Genomic DNA, 6502 nt, shown 5'->3' with positions numbered 1-6502 from the left:
TCAAATAAAAATAATTTTTCAGAAATGAAGAGCACGCGCGCGCACACACACACACACACGAAGAGCACGGCACAATTTCGGAGAGCTTGGCAGTGCCCGCGGGGTCCTGGGGAGAGGAGCACAACGGCACGTATGCGCACCTGCTCCCTTCTAAGGGCCCCCCGAGGGAAGGGGTCTCAGTTGGCTCCAGGGACCGCCCTGTCCCGCGTCGCAATGCTTTTGCTGGACCCGGTAAATCATCCTCTGGGCGGGTCTTCACATCCACTCGCTCTCCGAGGGCAGCGAGAAGACAAGCACATTTGGGCTTCTGTCCGTAAGCTGACTGGGGTGTTCCTGCAAACTGATTTTGTGAAAACCAAGATGTACACGATGAAAAATGCAGAATTGATTAGTGTTACCGCTCGTGTGTGAGATACATTGCGCAATTGCATGCCCTTGAGAAGATTTGTGGGGCCCGGAGAGGTAGCACAAGGGTTAAGACGCTTGCCACCTTGGCACACGAGCAACAGAGGTTCAAATCCTGGCACCCCACATGGTTCACCAAGCACCACCAGGCACGACCCCCTGAATACAGAGTCAGCAGTAATCCCTGAGCAGGCCCTAAGACCATCAGATGTGGCATTCCCCTGAGAAAAGTTGAGAAAAGGCCCTCTCCCGTAAATAATATAGCAGAAAGGTTCATGCCAGTTTGCATGGGGGAGGCCTTGGCTCAGTACCTGGCATGGCATGGTCCCCTGAGCACCACTGGTAGTGACCCCTGAGCACTAAGCTGGGAAGAGCACGGTGAACGCCTCAGGTGCGGACCCCCAGACCCACAAGAAGGTTAATGAAATGTACAGCACCATAGTGAGTTTCTTTCAGTTTCTTGAAAATGGCAGATATATATTCCTGTTTTCCAAATCATTACTTATTATAACTTAAGAAGTATTCTTCCGGATGGAGTGATACAGCAGGTGGTAGGGCACTTGCTTTGCATGCAGCTGTTTCAGGTTCAATCTATCCCATGTGATCTCCTGAGCCAGGAGTAATTCCTGAGAGCAGAGCCAGGAGCAGATCTTGGGCACCACTAGCTGTGCCCCAAAAATCAAAACCAAAAAAAAAAAGAAAAAAAAAGTATCTCTCAAATGTCTTCTTCTCTGTTCCAAATGCTAAAATCATAAACTATTGCCTAGCCATCGATGGCATTTCCCAGGAAATACAGTCACTGTCACTGTCACTGTCCTCCCATTGTTCATCGATTTGCTCGAGTGGGCACCAGTAACGTCTCCATTGTGACACTTGTTACTGTATTTGGCATATCGAATATGTCACGAGGAGCTTTCGAGGAAATATATAGTAAGTGTTATTTAACAGAGAAATGCAATTGGCATTGTTTCCTTCTAGAGCATTTTTTCCCCCTGAAAGAATTTCATCATTACTAGTAAAATATCTGGTTAGGTCCCAATACCTTTAAATTGTTTGTCCTTTAAAAACTGCAAATAGGGACTGGAGTGATACTACACTCACTGATACTCACTGGAGTAGGGCACTTATCTCACTGGTGGCTAGCCCAGGACCAGTCGTTGGAATCTCATATAATTCTCAGAGCACCTCCCAGAGTAATTCCTGAGTGTAGAGCCAGGAGTAATCCCTGTGTATCACTGGGTGTAACGCCCCCCCCCCCCAAAAAAAAACCCAAAACAGAAAACAAACAACTAAAAAAGAAAAGGAAAGAAAGAAAGAAAGAAAAAAAAAGTTAAAAAGGACCCAGAGAGCTGGATGGGCTCAAAGGGCTGCCTCATGTGTTTTGCAGGCAGGGACCACGATTCAGCCCTGGTTGAGCCCTCACTTCAAACTGTCTCCTGAGCACCCCAGTAGAAATAAGCAGAGACAGGCATAGGCCATAAACACTGTCGAGTGTGCCCCCCCCCAAAAAAATTGTTGAATCTGAGAGATGAGCTCCGAGGGCTGGTGCACATGCTTACATGCGGGAGCTCCAGACCCCACCACCCCCAGCACCAGATCGTCCTGAGCACTGTGGGAGCAGCCATGGCAGTAGGACTTGGGCGTGTCCCCGCTCCTCTTTTATCCTGACAGGCACTTTTGTCATTCCGTCAAACAGGGGTTCTCAGGCACATTTGAGGGTCAGAGAATTCTTGTTTGTTGGGGCTCTCTGTACACTGACAGGTGCTTACGGCATCACCGTTCTCTGGCCACTCAGTGCCCATGTCATCTCTTTTGTGATGACAACCACAGTTACCTCTAGGCATTGCCAACCATTCTGAACTAGGGTGTGGGGGAATCTTCCTCCCTGCCCCGCCCCGCAAGCACGCAGAGCCTTTCACTCCGCAGCTCTCAGCCTCAATGGTGCCAGCAACCAGCTCGGCTTGGGCCGAGCAATGAGTGAGAGTGGGGAGCACTGTGTTTTGGGGCCACACCTGGCACTGCTCAGCACTTCCTCCTGGCTCTGTACTCAGGAATCACTCCTGGCGGATCTCAGGGGACCATCTGGGATGCTGGGGATTGAACTTGGGCCAGCCTCATGCAAGGCAAATGTCCTAGCCGCTGTACTATGGCTCTGGTCCCTCCCGCCTGTCTTTATGAAGGGCATTTGTTTCATCTCTAGTCCCCTGCACTGCAGTCAACGATGACCACAGGCAAGGGCACACTCCGTGTTTTCTTTTTCCATCCCGTCTCTCCCTTTATTGCTGTTTGCTCAGGGGTGGCACAGTTTACCTGTGCACTGGTACCTCACCAGGAGTTTTACTCATTTGCTGGACAGGCACATATTCTGCTTGTAGTGCTCGCCTGGGGCCGCCAGGGGCCGCACTCCTGGCCGCAGTACCCACTCTAGGTGCACTGCCACTGTCCAGGACAGTGGTTTCCCCTGGTGAGTTGGAGTCATGGAGGATTGAGCTCATGGTCTTATGCTGGCCAGGCAGGCGCTTTCAGCCACCGATTGCCCCCTGGGTCCCAGAGGTTTTGGTTTAACTTCTATTTATTTAGGAACTTTCTTTTAAACAAGCATTTTTATTTATTTATTTGGGGGTTTGGGGTCACACCCAGCGATGCTCAGGGGTGTTACTCCTGGCTCTGAGCTCACGGATTACTCCTGGTGGTGTTTGGGGGATCCATGGGGTGCCAGAGATTGAACCCGGGTTGGCTGCACGCAAGGCAAGTGCCCTCCCCTCGGTGTTGTTGCCCTGGCCCCTCTTATTTTATTTTTTTCTTTTTAGGTCGCATGCAGAGATGCTCATGACTAAGCACTCAGGAATTAATCCTGGCGGTGCTCAGGGGACCATATGGGATACCAAGGATTGATCTCTGGTCGGCCGCGAGCAAGGCAAACACCCTACCAGCTGTCCTATTGCACCAGCCCCTTAGTTTGATTTTTTTATTAAAAAGAGAAATCTGCAATGGAGTTGAACCTGCCGTGTAGAGAAATCAAGCACATCGCCAACAGCAGACCTTCTCATCACCCTTCCTGCGTTCTAGATTGCATCAGCTCATCTAACCTCCCACCTGCGACTTGACAATGTAAAGAAAGTAGTACCCTGATTGCCATTTTCCAGCAAGAAACTGATACCCAAAATTCCGAGGGGAATTTTAAAAAAACAGACAACCCACAGCTGGCATTGCTCAGGGGTTACTCCTGGAATCAGGACTCACTCTTGACACTGCTCAGGGGACAAGGTGGGATGCTGGGGATTGAGCCCGGGTCAGCCATGTGCAATGCAAATGCCCTACCCACTGTACTATTTCTCTGTACTATCTCCCGTCATAGTGGGGACACAGCCTAACTCTAAGGGCCCATCACTTATTGTGCATTCGCCTACTACTGAAGACTTCACAACTTTCCATAGTGAAGAGAACAAGGAAAGTATGGGCAATACATATACCCAAATCATCATATACGTCACTCATACTGGAACATCTGGGATGGGGATTTGGCTCGGTTGAGTACATGCCTTACACATGTAAGGTGCTAGCTTTGAGACTCCCCAATGGCGTGAGAGGCAACCTTTTATTGTTACTGACCCAGTAACAATTTTACAAGTGGTAAAACTGAAATTTTTTTGTTTGCCCTGCAAATGACTTATTCTAAGTTCATTTGTTTTGTTTTGGTTTTGAGCCACACCTACAATACTCAAGAGTTACTCTGGGCTCTGCACTCAGGGATCCCTCCTGGCGGGCTCGGGGGACAATATGGGGTGCCGGGGATCGAATCTGGGTGTGCCATATGAAAGACAAACACCCTACCCACTGTACTATTGCTCCAGCCCATTCCAAGTTAGTTTTAAAGCAATCTTTTTTTGGGTACACCGGTGGTGCTCAGTGGTTACTCTGATTTTGTGGTCAGATGTTGCTCCGGGCAGTGTTCCGAAGACCATGCAGCTCTGGGAATCCAGTATGGGCCTCCCAACGTAAAAGAATGTGTTTTTGAGCCACACCTAGCAATGCTCAAGAGTTACTCCGGGCTCTGTGGCCCCACGGTTTATTTCAGCTTTCAAATAACATGCCACTTTCCTTCTGAAATCAGCTGGTTTAAGGCTTTCAGTGTTGGGCCCAAACACTCCTGATTTGGGTGTTATTCTTTCCACAGTTGAAGACATTCTGGGAAGCAGAATAAACAAGGATGCATAGTCCTTCTGAAGAGGCAGCCTGGTGAAAAGGTGACTCCTCCAGTGGCACTCTGGGAACTGATGCTGGTTTTTGCTATTTCTCAGGCCTGCACTGTGAGCCCAAGTCCCCCTCTGCAAGCCTCTAGTCTATATGGAGCCTTTGTCCCTCTCTGAACATTTTCTTGGTTTGTTTTGTTTTAGGACCAATCTGGCCAGAAAGTTTTTGACTGCCAAATTCCATAAGAGGAACTGATGGCAGCTTAAAAATATATCTGTTAAATAATAAGGCTTGAAAATTAAAATTACCCTTCCATACAAGGTAGAACGGATACACTAAATGGGTGTGATAACAACCTTCATCTCTTGTCCATCTCCACCAGAACTCTGGGTGACCAGATGCATAGTCAATGAGAAAAAATATTTTGGAAAAAAAAACGAAAAAACCCTTTTGGTTTCCTAGACAGTAGGTACCAACTATGCGTTTTTTGCTTTTTGGGTCACACCTGGCCATGCTCAGTGATTTACTCCTGGCTCTGCGCTCAGGAATGACTCCTGGCAGGGCTTGGGAAACCATATGGGATGAAGGGGATTGAACCCAGGTTGGCAGTGTGCAAGGAAAACAAACACCCTACACGCTGTACTATCACTCCAGCCCAACTGTGAGTTTATAATATTCAGTAACCATGTTGTAAACAGATGTGCTGCCATCCAGGCTTTGCTGCTCCATTTTTAAAGCACAGGGAAAATTTAGCATTACTCTTATGGGTCAGAGTTTTTGAATGTTTGATGAACTTTAGCTTTTACTTTTGGTGGCGCTTCGGGGACCATAGGAGTGCTGGGGATAGAACCCGGGTGGACTGCATGCATGGCAAATGCCCTACCGCCCCAACCCCGTCCTGACACTTTCTTGAAAGGAAAATTGGTCGACCTCATCATTTCCACTGATGAAATTGTGTATTCATGTACTTTTACCTGACAATTAATACTCAGTGTAATACCCTCTTAGAGAGCCCGGCAAGCTACCAAGAGTATCTCGCCTGCACAGCAAAGCCTGGCAAGCTACCCGTGCCGTATTCAATATGCCAAACACAGTAACAGTAAGTCTCACGATGGAGACGTTACTGGGCCCACTTGAGTAAATCGATGAACAACAGGAGGACAGTGACAGTGACAGTGATACCCTAAACCTGGGGATCACCCAATTTTCTCTATAAAGGATCAGCAAATAGTTGAAAGGCTTTAAGGGGTCACCTGAGGCTTGTCAAGTATTCTTTCCCTTTAAAAAATTCTTTTAGAAACTTAAAAACCATTGTTAGCATCAGTACCTTATACTCAGGTTTATCTGGATGCCTTAGTTCACCTCAGGGTGGTTACCCTGATCTCAGCTCTTATTTTTGGCCTTTTGGGTCACATCCGGCGATGCTCACGGGCTACTCCTGGCTCTGCCCTCAGGAATTACCCCTTGGGGTGCTCAGGTGACCACGTGGGATGCTGGGGATCAAACCTGGGTTGCTCACATGTGTAAGGCAAACAAATGCCCTCCCCTCTGTACTATTGCTCTGGCCCAACTCTACCTTATTTTTAATTTTTTTATTTTTGGGTCACACCCGGCGATGCATAGGGGTTACTCCTGGCTCATGCACTCAGGAATTACTCCTGGCGGTGCTCGGGGGACCATACGGGATGCTGGGAATTGAACCCGGGTTGGCCACGTGCAAGGCAGACGCCCTACCCACTGTGCTCCAGCCCCTCAAGTCTACTTTAAATAGGCCCTAACTTGTCTTTTTGGAATTGGCTGGAACAACCTGACTCATCCAGACTTCTGCACACCATAGGGTATGAAGGCAGCAAGGCATGTTACCCCAGATGCAGGTGGGAAAGGTGAGTCCCGGCACCCCTCC

The sequence above is a fragment of the Sorex fumeus genome, unplaced genomic scaffold (assembly GCF_029834395.1).
Source record: "Sorex fumeus unplaced genomic scaffold, SorFum_2.1 ptg000054l, whole genome shotgun sequence".
Lineage (NCBI taxonomy): Eukaryota > Metazoa > Chordata > Mammalia > Eulipotyphla > Soricidae > Sorex > Sorex fumeus.
This window is presented reverse-complemented; position numbering follows the sequence as displayed.